The sequence below is a fragment of the Arvicanthis niloticus genome, chromosome 4 (assembly GCF_011762505.2).
Source record: "Arvicanthis niloticus isolate mArvNil1 chromosome 4, mArvNil1.pat.X, whole genome shotgun sequence".
Classification (NCBI taxonomy): Eukaryota; Metazoa; Chordata; class Mammalia; order Rodentia; family Muridae; genus Arvicanthis; species Arvicanthis niloticus.
Genome location: NC_047661.1, coordinates 45,535,617 through 45,550,089, shown reverse-complemented (window position 1 = coordinate 45,550,089; position 14,473 = coordinate 45,535,617). Strand labels below are relative to the sequence as shown.

The 14,473-nt window shown below is 38.6% G+C and overlaps 1 non-coding gene across 1 annotated transcript; it reads left to right on the top strand.

Moving 5' to 3' along the window:
• The first annotated feature begins 13,670 nt into the window (after nucleotides 1-13,670).
• Nucleotides 13,671-13,814, top strand: LOC117707980 (small nucleolar RNA SNORA48). The gene has a single exon (XR_004606717.1). It is a non-coding gene; the product is annotated as a small nucleolar RNA SNORA48 (small nucleolar RNA).
• Nucleotides 13,815-14,473: the final 659 nt, after the last annotated feature.

The following is a 14,473-nucleotide window of genomic DNA, read 5'->3' as shown; positions in this document are numbered from 1 at the left end:
ATGTTTGCATCTCTGGCTAATAAAAAGGGTAAATCCTAAAGTGACCAGCAGAATGCCTCAGTATATAAGATTCTAAAATCTCAAGAAATACAATTGTTTACATTAAACATCCTGTTAGAGGTAATACCTTAGATAAGAGAAAAGGGGGGAGTGGAGAAGGGAGAGAGAACAGTAACAAACTAAATAAATAATGACAAAAATCACTCTTATTTCTAAGACAATATAATTGTAATATTAATAAGTTAATTGAATTTTTATATAATAGAAAAAGGTTTTAAAACACAATTAAAAGACCCTGGGATGGCAAGCTATCTTAGCAGGTGAAGTCACCAACACCAAGTCTGGTGACTTGAATTCAATCCTGGGAATCCACATGATGGCAGGAAAGAACCAGTTCCTGCAAGTTGTCCACTGGCCTTCACACATCCCCCTTGCCATGTGTGTGTCTCTTCACCAACCCAACCTTCATACAAAGTAATGAATAAAAAAGTTCCATAAATTATAAAAAGAGACTAACCTCAGTGAAAGTATCTTCAATTGTAGTATTATAAAGATCAATGTAGATAGTTTCTGACAAGTAAAGTCTTCTGAGAATGATGCTGATGACCATGTAATTGACAGACAAGGCAGGTAGCGAAGCTGAATATTTAATACAAAAGATTTCAAAGCAATAAAAATGCAAATTTCCTCAAATTGATCTAAAAACTTGCTAAATAAAATTGTCTTATGACAGGAAGTTTGTGAAAAGTTTGTAAGAACAAAGAAAAAAAATAGTAGCCAGGATAACACCGAAGAAAAAGTTAGAAAACCATTAACCTGGTAGCAAAATTTGTAAAGCAATATCATTAATAATAATTTTATAATTTTCTCATCAGAAATACTTAATTGATTCAGGGAAAATGGGTTAATAAAGCATAATAAGGATTCAAAAAAAATAGACAAATGTCTACATGAGAATCTGTTGTCCCTTTGTGCCCATTAAAGGGGGTCATGACAAACACAACAAAAGATGAGACAATCTTTTCTGGCTGTCAGTTTCCAAATTCCTCCTAACACTCTTTACACACTGTACACCATTTTCACATGGGATGCTTGTGAATGCAAAGATTCAAGGTGACCTATACCTTTTACTATTTTGGGGTGTGGGGGTGTGTACACAAAGCGAGTGTATTCTTGTCAGTAGCCAACTTGTGGGAGTCAGTTCTCTCCTTCAAATATGTGGGCTTTGAGCATTGAACTCAAGTGTCAGCAAATGCCTTTACTGGCTGAGCCATCTCAGCCAGGACTTGCTTATTTGGCACAACTTCCTTATTTTATGCTCAATTTGCATGGGGAGCCTTGAGGAAACCGTTTGAACACAAATGTCACTGTCTAATGGTAGTAGTTTTAGAGGAGAAGGCTAACAGACCTGTCTGTGCGGATTTTCTGGGTGGCAGTTTCCAAATTCCTCCTAACACTCTTTGCTGACAGGCAAGGCTTTTCTAAAGGCGCTGGACTAAAAGGACTTCTGGTTTCTATGGCTGACCATGGAAAAGGATGAGAGGCATGAGACAAAAAGACATGGGACATCAGAAATTGACTTCTGAAGTTATTTCTGAGGACTTTCACTTGTAAGTTTTCTTTAGTGAACCCCAGCATTTCATATATGCAGAATTGGCATTAGATATCAACTTTTAGTTGTTGAGAGATGAAGGTTTATTGTTTCTGACAATCTGTAAATTTTTGGCTAATAAATTATTTATTGGAAATCAAGATTTGAACTTGCTCAAATAGCCCCTGACATCTAGATAGGAAAAAAAAATAATTATGTTCCCACATCATTAAAAAAATTTTTTCTTTTACATCAATTGCTGATTCTAATACAGTAAGCATATTTGTGTGTGTGTGTGTGTATGAGTATTTTGCCTGTATGTATACCTGTGCATAACATGCATGTGATATGTGAAGAGGCCAATAGAAGCTATTAGGTCTCCTGAAACTGAGGTTACAGACAGTTGTGAGCTATCTCGTATGTGCTGGGAATCAAACCCAGTCCTCTGGAAGTACAACCAGTAATTTTGACATCTGAGCCATCTTTTCAGCTCCCCCAAACTTCTATTTATAAAAATGCTGAAAACATTAGAAATAAAAATTGGAAGGCCCGGGACTGGGGCTCAGTGGTAGGTCTCCTGGTCAGCAACAGAAGGTCCCAGGTTCAGGCGCCAGCTCTAAAAAGCAATGAGCAAGTAATCAAAAGTTATACTTCAGCAAACCATTTTGGGAAGAATTTACATTATCTAGAAAGCATGTAACTGATAAGTTCAATATTTTACCTTTATGTACATACAAGCCATGGGAGATATGTTCGAGACTTTGTAGCTTCACTGTTGTAAAAATTTAACAAGTAAATACAAACATTTATTTATGGTAGAAATGCCAGCATATTGTAATATATACCTAAAATAGAATACTACATAGAACATAAAATACCAATAGTAGCTAGGCATATTGATATGGATAATTCTAAGAAAAATATACTATTCAGTAAGTAAGTAAGCAAATCCTATTTGTGATAATATAAATGTGAAGAAAACTAAAGTTGTGATGACTTTACAATTTTTTTTTTAAAGCCATAGTTTCCTGGGTAGGAGATGGACAAACAGGCATAAACAATAAAATATAGTATTAAAATATATGGTAGGTAACATCTCATCAGAAAGTTTCATCACAGGACAGATGCAAGCTTTTTGAGGAGGGCTCACATGTACCCCAGGATGGCTTTAAACTCACTGTGTGCCAATGGATGACCCTGAAGTTCTGACCCCTCTACCTCTGTGTCCAAAGTTTTGAGCTTACAGGCACGTACGTGCTGCCATGTTTATGCACTGCTGAGTTTGAAACACAGGGCTAGGTATTAGGCAAGCACTCTACCAACTGTGTTAGAACACATTTGATTTGATTAGATTTGAGAAAAGGGGAAGCTCTGCCAGATCTCTCCAGATAGAAAATATAGTGAACATTGTGTGATTTTGAGTCTTGTGTAGAACTCAACAGAATTGTCTTATGCCTTTAGGTAAGCCTCTCAAAGAAGGTATTGAAATGTGAAAGATGCCTAAGAAAGGGGAGATAGGAACAGTTTCTTGAGAGAAGGGTACAAGTCGACACAATGAGGAAGCACTAGCCTGATGCAAGTGTTTGCGTTTTATTGCATGAAATTCAACGTGACAGCAGAATCTTGGGCAAAGTAGCAAATTAGTCAGAGGTATTCATCTAAATGTCTATGATGAAAACTGAAGCAGGAAAATGTGGAGATAGGGCGGGAAGCTAGTATAGTAATCCTTAGGAAAGATTCTTTAAACATAAAGAAATAGGAAGAAACTGAAGTTCTGAGCCCTCTGCCTCTACCTCCAAAGTTTGGAGTTTACAGGCACGCACAACCTGCCATGTCTATTTGCTGCTGACTTGGAAACACAGAGCCAGGCATACCAGACAAGCACCCTACCAACTGTGTTAGAACACATTTTTGATTTCAATGCCTCAAGGGTGTTGAATTGCATCCTTCTCTCAAGAATCTGTTCCTGTCTCTTCTTCCTTCTGACATCTTTCATATTCCAGCAATGCCTTTTTTGAGTGGCTTACTTAAAGGCACGAGAATTGACTTCTACATGAGATTCAAAACACAGAATGTTCACTATGCTTTCTATCTGAAGAGATCTGGTAAAGCCTGATTTGATCTCAAATCAAATCAAACTCTACTGACTGTTAGAGTGCTTGTCTAGTGTGCCTGGCTCTGTGTTTCAAACTCAGCAGCACATAAACATGGCAGGTTGTGTGTGCCTGTAAGCTCAAAACATTGGAGGTAGAAGCAGACAGGTCAGAATTTCAGGGTCATCCTTTGGTACACAGTATGTTTGAATTCATCTTGGGGTACAGGAGACTCTTCCTCAAAAACAAACAAACAAATAAGGCAAATAGTGACAATATATTTAAGGGAAGACTTAGTGACTATTTGTTTGTTTGTTTATTTATTTATTTATTAGGTAAAGATGAAAAGAAACTCTAGCTTAAGTCTTGACATTGTGAGTTTCTGGTTAGCTCTGCCAGTTCCCTGAAACAGGGACATTGGGTGGTGGCGGTGAGGTGTGGCTAAGATAGCAGACATACAGAGAAAGACATTGTGTTTCTAACTTAACAGTGGAAGATTTGTTTTGAAAATCTCATCTAGATATTTGTTACATACCAGAATAAAATGATTAGCTGTTTTGAGAGCAGTAAGATTGTACCTCATCATAACTTTATATGCTGTATAAGAAAATAAGTCAACAAACAACTATATTAAAATCAAGCTGTTTTCAAGTTGACTGCAACTGAGTGACTAAAAATTAAATTTCAAAACATGGAATCTCTATAGGCTTCTCTCTGCCTAAACTTTTCCAAGTGCTCTGATATTACCAGGCAGGAAAGTGTCTACCAGGGGATAGGCTGCACTTCCCCTCGCATGAGGACAGACGGGTTCTAGAGGAGTGATACATTGTCCCCTCACATCTCAGTCAAGGCATGGCATGCACTCCAGTTCCTTTACTGGCAAGACACAGGGAAAGAAGTTGGAAGTGTGGTATCATAGGGCATTTTGGGAGACACTGGGAAATTATTAACCTGGAACCAATTCTAGCTCAGTAGCAAGGCTGGTCTTAAGCTCTCAGTATCCTATCACCCCATACCAAGCCACATGCACATCTAATTTACTCAAGACCCTGTGGAGGTCTTGCCCTTGAAAGAGAATCTCAGTCCATTACATCAGCAGCCATAGAAGGGCATACTAAGGTTTGTTTTTATTGTTTTTGTTTACTTGCTTGCTTATTGATCCAGAATATAGCTAGTTAGTGTTGGCATTGTTAACATCTAAATTCCTGTGTATGTCTGACTCTGAACTGGAGCAGAGGTGTTCATCTCAAACAGTCTAATCAGCACAAGTAACATGAAACATGACTTTTTAGAAACTCTGGAATTGGAAGGTTTGAAATTTGCCTTAAAGCAATCATTCTGTATGCAATCAATTTCTAGAGTCTTATGAGTCCACAACACTTCTAGGAAACATGCCAAGTGAAAAGATATATCTGGACTGTAGGCCATGCATTATACTTTATTTGATGTATCATATCATACCAATCCATTTGAGCTCATCTGTAGCCTCATCATTTTAAATCTATCCAGGATTCTTCCCTGCAATGAACATTCTTACCAGCTCAGATCATTGCTTTTACCTATATCAAGTCTAAATGAAAAGAACATTCTTTAAAGTCAACTCTGATCTACACATGCTTGTATGTATACATATGTCTTTCAGTATATTCACCCACCTTTTGATATCCATGGAAATTTGTTCCAGGACTCCCTGTACCAAATCTGGAGATGCTCAAGTCTCTTGTAGAAAATGGCATATATGTGTGTAATCTACAAGCTCGTTTTATATTCCATAAATCATCTAGTTGTGATTTATTATACTTGCTACAATGTAAATCCCACCCAATTATTGTCCTGCTTTTAATTTGTATTATTTCTTATTGTTAAATTATTTTTGAGTGTGTGGTTGTTGGCTGGATTTATGGATGTAGAATCTGAGGGTACAGAGGATTAGCTATACTTTTATGATATTTAAAATATCAGAACACTACATCCTAAGAAGAATAAATTTTTCACTGACAAGATATTTTCTAATGTGAAGTCTTTTTAAATCAAGTGATGCTATATCACAGGTTTATGCAATGCACATTAATATATAAGACTTTTAAAACAAGGTAGGTCAGAAAAACTACAAGTATTAATAGGGGCCATTTGACTAATGCGTAATTGTATATAATTGGAAGTCAGTGCCAAAACCAGTAAATGCTTTGTTCTTTCTTGCTTTTGCCCTATCACACAACTATTACCCAGGAGTTGACCAATACTGTTGCCCACCTCTGTTTTTTCAGTGATCATTGGTCAAAGCAGAAGATACATTACTGAGAGAAAACAGCCTCTCCCTGGTCCCCTGGTCTTGGCTATTTCTTGCTGCTTCTGGGCCTGTAGGGAGGCAGCTTTCCATGAATTTGTTTTGCTGAGTAACTGGTGTCACAAAGATAAAGTCTGGGCTCAATCCCACAAGGCATGTAGTTCATGTGCTGTCCACGTGCTATCCAGGCCATATATGCCTGTAAGGCGCACGTGGTATCCAAGCCTGCAAGGCACACAGTGCACGTGCTATCCACGCTATAGATGCCTGTAAGGCTTACGTCATATCAACACCTGCAAGGCACGTGGTATCCACACGCCTACAAGGCACGTGGCAAAAGCGTATAAATACCTCAGAATTCCCTTCAATAAAAGAGACTTGAGACTTGATAAAGGAGACTTGGTATGAGACTGAATCACACCCTGTCTTGTCTCCATTCTTCGCATCTCCTGCCCCAAGAGCCCCACTCTCTCTCTTGACCAGAGCACTTAGCCCCAAAAGCGTTGAGGCAGAGTAAAGGCCACAACATCTACCCTTCCGGATTGTAGCTTAAAATGCTCATTATTTTATTTCACTTTGGACTCAAACCTACACCAATGGTCCAACTCGTTTCTTACCTTCCTTCTGTTTATGACATGTTTCATATGCTCATGCTCCTTCAGGCTTATATGACTGCTCTCAACACTGCCTCAGTGTATCTAGGCTGGAAACACCCAGTTCGCCTTTGGCAATTGAGTACTTTTAGCTAAAATAGGTTTCTGTCTAAATTCGTACCTCTGAGCCTTTTAAATCCTTCTCTTATCTAATCCTCAAAACGAACCTTGGCCACCAAAGACCCCATGCTCTTATTTTCCAAGATAAGTTTATAAACATTTTTAACATTATATTTACAAAGACATTAACTCATTTTAAATTCATCTCATTTCACTATTTATGTTGATTTCCTGGTTGACTGTCTCTGGGTGTACCAATAGGTACAAACTCACACTCTTTTGCATGTTAAACTGTTCAAAACAACAGACTCAGAATATTGCCCGGGATGGTGGAATGCCTGATTAGAAAAAAGTACTCAGTGTACAAACTTAAGGATATTAGTTCAGATCCCCAGTATCCAAATAAATTCTGGGCACATCCATCTACAACCCAGTGTGTTGGTTTGGTTTGGCATCTTGACACAAACTAGACTTATCTGGGGAAAGGGAAATCTCTTTGGAAGGAACTACCTTCATCAGATTGGCCTGTGGGTAAGTCTTCCGGGCATTTTCTTGAATAATGATTGATGTGGTAGGGCACATTTCACTGTGGGTGGTATCACTTTTGGGCATATAGTCCTGGATTGTATATGAATGCAAACTGAATAAGACAGGAGAATCAAGTCAGTAAACAGCCTTCCTCCAGTGGCATCTGTTTCAGTTCCTGCCTCTAGGTTCCTGCTTCTTACTCTAAATTTCCTCACTGTCAGGCTGTAATGTAGAAGTGTAAGCAAAACAAAATTTTCTTCCCAAGTTGCTTTTGGTCAGAATTTTCTATCATAGCAATAGAAAGTTAAAGTCTGAAGTGTTCTCTGCACCACATCAATCAATAATCAAGAAAATACCCCAAAACATGCCAATCTGATGGAGGTGAATCGTCAATTGAGGTTCCCTCTCCTCTGGTGAATCTAGTTTGTATCACATTGACAAAACTAATCAACACACAGTACTGAGATGGTAGAGGCATAAAGACCTCTGGGATTTGGTAGCCAGGCAGCACAGCTGACATCTTAAGCTCTAGGTTCAGTTGAAGACCTTGTCCCAGAAAAGATGAATAATTAAGGAAGACACTGAGATCATCCTCTAACCTCCACATTGGATGCACAGACTCAAGCCCCTAAGCCCCCACAATCCACTCTCTCCATATGCACAAATGTACACAAAAACATTAAAAATAATTCCCTACTGTTATGAAATTCTGTGTTATCAAACTTCCCTTGTGCTAAACAAAGTTCAGTGAAACTCGTGTTGTCTAAATGTATAGTAGGCCTCTAACAATGAGAAATGTCAGAATGGGTGCTTCACGAAAATGAAATAAGTCATAATATCTACACTATCAGACCAACCTTCAATATACAAGTTTAAGGAGGAATTATTTTGTCTTCAGCAACTTTATTATTATATAATTATATAATTTCAATAAACTTCCTATATTCATGTGTACAGTGTGATAAGCTTTGACAAATCTATAGACCCACAAAAAAATCATCACAATCAAGACAATGTTATCTTCTGTCACCTTCAATGTGTCTTAGTGATCCCAGCTTCTGACCATCTCTGCTCCTCTATTAGCTTAGGTTAGTTTGCATTTTCTATAGGTACAATTATGCAATATTCTTTTTCTAAACTTGTTTTTTCCAGTCAGTATAATTAACTTAGTGTTTATCTCTGTAGTGACAACATTTCATTCTTTTTATTGTTGAATACTTATTCTATCATTTGTCTGAACTAGAGTTTGTTTATTTATATTGATGGGTGTCTATGCCATTGCTATGAAAATTTACGTTCAAGTTCTTACATGAGTGTACACTTTCATTTCTTCAGAGTAATACTACTAGGAATGTACTGGCCAGGTAATATGTCAACTGTAATCCCCTCTTAACTGACAAGCTATGTTCAGAAGCACTTGTAGCATTTTGAAGTCTCAATAACAGTGTCTGGGAGTGCTATTTGCCTACAATTCCTTACACCTGGCATGGTTAGTCTTTCAAATTTAGCAATACAGCAGATGTATTGCAATGTCATTATGGATTAATTGGCATTTCCTTAATGACTGATAAAATTGAGAATCTTTTCATGTGTGTGCTTCACATGTCTTGTTTGTGAAATGTCTCTTCAAAAAGCATTTTAAAAGGAAAATAAATTGTAAAATTTATTAGTACAATTTGTTAGTACAATTTCAGAGATACATGAAGGCTCTATTTTTGTATTTGAATTAATTTTAGTTGATTTATAATTAAGTCCTCTCCTAGTTATAGTAATAGCCAGACATAATCTCTATAGGAAAATATATTGCGAGCACAAAGAAAGGTCTGTCTTTCTTTGGTGTAGCCATAGCTGGCTTGGAAGTTACTTTGTAGACAAGGCTGGCCTTGAACTCACTGAGATCTGCCTGCCTCTGCTTCTAGAGTGCTTGGATGAACAAGGTGCATCATTGTGCCCAACTCTGGAATGCTTCTTTTACTGAGTGAGCTTTTTTCAGCATTTGCCTGCTCTGTCAGATGACTGGCAATTCTCAGAAGGTGAATTTTTCTTATATCATCAAAATAAATTTTAGTGGCTGAATTGTGTGAGGTCCTACTGTGCCACTTCTTTTGTTGTTATACAATCACAGGTGAGTGAGTAGGACACATGGAGCTTGGTTTGGATGAAAGCTTGTTTCACTCTTCTTCACTTGGAGTTTAAGGGGCTGATCTCCATTTGTCCTTAGCATCTAGATGAAGCTGCATCAGTTCATATCATTTCACAAACTTGTTTAAGGCCATCCATGTGCTACCTATTGTCCCAACAGACTAAAATATAGGAAGAGAGGAAACAAGAATGTGGAACACTAGGTATAGCTCTATTTGTATCATGATGAAAGAATGCCTGAACTAGTAATTTCTGAAACAACACACCCACAAACATGATTTACATTTAGGTGAGTTGTCAAATAATATACCACCTGTTGAATAGTGTTCCTCTAAAATCAATTCATTCCTTACCTCAGCAACCATGTTTGGAATGAACATTGTTGTAGGTGTAATTAGCCAAGAAGAGATCTTACTAGAGTAAGGTTCAGTTATCTAATGTGACTGGAGTTCTTAATAGAGGATACATGCACACACTGGCACTAGGCCAGAACACAATGGAGGGAAATGAAGCGACACACTTACAAGCCAGGGTGACACCAGGGGTCTCTGACAACAACCATAAGCTGTAGGAGAAATTAAGGGGACATTCATTTCCTAACAACTAACCTCAACTGTAAGAAAATAGATTTGTGTTGGTTTTTGTATTCTTGGAGCAACCCTAGAAACAGATATGGACTCCTAGGAGCTCATTAAGAAGACGGAGAGTAAAGATTCTCCCAAGTGGATGTTCAAAGTCACCATGGAGTAGAGTAACACACAGAGGAGTCCCATCAGCATGACATGTATAAGTCATTAAATCATGTATATGCTGGATTTCTATGTCTTGAATAAAGTTCTTCATCTTCCCTATAATGGGCATATAAGCATGCATAAAAGCAAGAGACAAACTTCTTCCCACTGGGCACACACATCCTTTGTTTCTGTCATGGCACAGCCAACTTCTCTTGTGTTAACCAGAAGGCTGGTACAGTCATGAAATATTTCTAAGAAATAAATTCTTTAAACATGAGCCAGACACATCATCTGTTGCAATCTATTCTAGTCTAAGTTGTTTGAGGTAAGACATTGGCTATGTTTTAGTCACTGAGAGGTCCTCTGCCGATTTTCAATAAATATTCAAGAGTATTCTTGGCTCTGTAGTACTTTGTCCAGGCATTGATTGGAGAAGCAAAGTCCTTAGCAAGTTTGAACTTCATTATAACATGTTACAGATGGTCAATTTTATGCTCCCATGGCCTGAACAGCAACTTTCGTTGTCTTCTTTACCAGGGCTAGAGAGATGACTTCTACTTTATTCATGTATGATTCTTTCAAATGTAAAAACAAGACAAAACAAACAAACAAACAAACAAACAAACAACCTAAGCCACCAAGTATACCATACACTTTGTATGTGTGTGTGTGTGTGTGTGTGTGTGTGTGTGTGTGTGCACTCGCGCACACATGTGCATGCTCATGTAGGTTTATATTGATATAGACTTATAAAGGAAAAATCTAGGATAGAGATAAATTGTGTTCTGAAACTGATAGGAGGCATAACAAAACATCTCAGTATATTAGTTTAGTTATCTAAAGTCCAATTTTAACATTATTTCCATTTGGGAGTGGTAAGTATACCTACTGTGCAGAAGTTCTCATTGTCAGCTGTCCTTCTTAGGTGACACATGGCAATGTTTGGGTACACTGACAAATATATTTGGCTGCCAAACTGAAGGGATGCTGCTGGAATCTAGCAAGCAAGCCTTTAAATATCTTACTTATACAGTAAAATTTTATTTTAAAAAGAATGGTTTGGACAAAAATATCAATAGACCTAAGGCTAATATAATGTGACCTAAGCCAGGCATGGTAGGGCATGCCTTTAATCCCAGTACTGGAGAAGCACAGGGAGGAAGATCTGTGTGAGTTCAAGGCCAGCCTGGTTCACAAAGTGAGTTCCAGGAGGTCTAAAGCTACGAAGAAAGATCCTACTTCCAAAAAATATAAACAAACAAACAAACAAACAAATTGTGGCCTAGCATAATGGTTAATGCTGACTGTTTGCTTTTGTTTTTGTTTTTATTGTTTTTGTTAAGTATTTACTACATACTGACCATAGTGCTAAACAATTTCTGAGTAATATTTCTTTCCCTATAAAATATTTCTGACTAGGTATTACTCTCCTTTTGCACATTATGAATTTAAGATGCTAGGAGGAGAGTGTTGGCATTCCCACCAACCCTCAGATTTGGAGCCAGATTGAATGCTCAATAGTCTTAAAAGGTGAGGCTTGTGCAAGGTGATTAGATCATGAGAGGCCCGGCCTCATGCATAGGATTAGTACCATTGTAAAGGCAACTGGAACAAGCTTATGTGTAATTTGCAAGATCCATGGACTCTCATCAACAAAGAGCAGACCTTCACCAGACATCAAAATTGCCAGCACCTTAATCTTAGATTTTGGAGCCGTAATAACTGTGAGAAATATGTTTCTATTGTTTGTAAATTGCCCTATCAAAGGTATGGTGTGACAGTGATCTGGCTGGAATCAAACAGGGGACAGAGAGCTTCAGTCACTCCAGTGACAGGACTAGAAACTGGTGAGAGGTGAGATTAACTTTAGCTTCCACATTTGTACGTTCTCACTGGATCTCCGTAACAGAAAAGTCATTATGGTCTGACTCTAAATAACGTTCTGTGGAAGATTACTTCCCTATTTGGCTCCTTTAGCCGGAAAATATAATTGCATCTCCTGAAACACATGAAATGGTGCAACATTTGCTAAGACTGATTTGCATAAGAAAATCGGTTATATAATGAACAAAAGATTACCTTAATCTGATAGAAAAACTAAGCACTTCTGTCTGATTTATACCTTGAAGAGCTAGAAGTACAATTTAAAATGCTTTGACCTCTTTTAATATAAAACATACAAAGTATTTCTCGCTCACAAATTTGTCCATAACTTATTCAGCCATCTCATGATTGAGAAAAATTTAAAGTACGCATAGATAGACGATTGCTTTGTATTGCTATAATAGAATGCCATATACAAGATGGGTCACAAATAGTAGGAGTGCATTTTTTTCTCATGTTTTTAACATGAGAAACTGGTAAACGTGAGGCTGAAGGGCAAATGTCATCTTAAAGTGCCATCTGAAGGCAGAAGGGCAGGAAAGCACACTCACACACTCACGCATATGTGCAATGCAGGATCGTACTTTCTCTTCTAACCTTTTTATAATTAATGTTAATTCAGTCATGAGAGTGAAGTCACTATGACTCACTTCTCAACAGTTATTTGGATTAAGTTCCCATCACATATGGGGGGGGGATACAATCAACAGTAGTAATGAGCAAGAGAATGTAGGGGCAGTGAAAGAAATGCTTAACAACGGTGACAAACTACTAAGTCAGAACAAAACCCCCACTGTGGAAAGCAACAAATTAACAGAGTCAGATAAAATGGCCAAAGTCACAGGGCATTAAGAACCAGGACAGAGGGAAAGTAGGAAGTCACGAAGCTACTTTGCACTTTCTTTCTTTCTTTCTTTCTTTCTTTCTTTCTTTCTTTCTTTCTTTCTTTCTTTTTTTTTGGGGGGGGGAGCTATCTATTGAGTCTCTGAAGAGCTCCTCTGAGAGCCTGAAATTAAGCTGTACACCTGACAGCTCTGTAGAGCTTAAAAAGAGAAAAAGGCAGGGGCAGGATAGGTTTGTGGGGGTGGTGGTAATCCTTCAAAAGTGAAGCTAGGCAGGCCTTTACTTTGTGATAAAACCCAAAGGGCTATGCCTTAAGGTACAAACAAACAAACAAAACCACACCACCACCACTACCACACCACAGTAATCGCACCTTCTTAGAAATAATCTTGGGTTTCTGCTGATTGAGATAAAAACACAGACCCAAACCAGTTCAGGGAGAAAAGAGTTTGTTTCCTCTTAGGAGTCTTAAGTTTCATTCTGTCACCGAGAGAAGCCCAGGCAGGAAGCTGGAGGTAGAAACTGCATTGCTCAGTGGGACTTTCTTTTTTTTTTTTTTTTTTTTTTTTTTTTTGTCAAAAGGTTTTATTCTTCTATTGAAATGAACATTTTTTTAATGATACCTTACATCTTTGGGGTAAACATTTCCACTCCTCAGTGGGACTTTCTCAGGCTGCTTTTTTTGTACAATTCAGGACTAGCTGCCCGGGGCTGGCATAACACTCCCATACAATCATGAGTTAAGAAAATGCTTCACAGACTTGCTTACAGGTCAGTCTGATGACAACATTCTTCTTAACTGAGGTTCCTGATAACCCCAGCTTTTATCAAGTCGAAACAGAACAAACATACAAACATCCCTGACAACGGGCAAAGAGGCACCTTGTTGTTGGTGTTGCTCTTATATCAGCCAGGGGCAGAACAGATGGCAGTCCAATGTTCATCCTAGCTTAATACTTAGCTTAATGGCCAAAGCTATCTTATACCTAGGACTAATTAAAACTGAATCAAATCAAGTTATCTAGGCAGTGCAGCATGGGAGGAGGAAAATAGGCAGACACCTGTGGACCACCATGCCACCCACGGATTTGCCCTTCATTGCACGGCACAGGCAGGCCATAGAAACCTGATTACCACACAGCACAGATGGAGGATATCACTCGGGCCTGCCGGCCACTTAACCAGCATGTAGCAGAAACCACCACAAGGAGCAAGTGTGTGGCAGGCAGAGGGGAGAGAAAGAGAAGTGGGACAGTTTGAGCATTATGAAGAAAGATGGAACTGGAGACATGAGGTTGAAGGAGAGTAGGCTTAGTCTCTTGTGAGCAGCCAGCTCTGCTACTGGGAGCCATCGTGAGGTTCTAGCTCAAACTGCCACCAAGGAACATGTCTGAGTCCATGGCTGTGCGATGACAGGGGTTAGTATTGATATTCATGGCTCATATTACCACCAGAGAACATGAGGCTGTCCTTTGATGAGGCATCCACTGAAGTACCATGTGGATGGCATCCAGAGGCTGTGTGTAACTTCAGTAGATGCAGTGCTTCAGAAAGCTGGTCTTATCTCTCACTTGACACAGCTCTCTGGACAGCAAGGTGGCCTTGTGCCTTGACCAGACTGCACAATGGAGCTCCTTTTGGCAGTGTTAACCATCCCC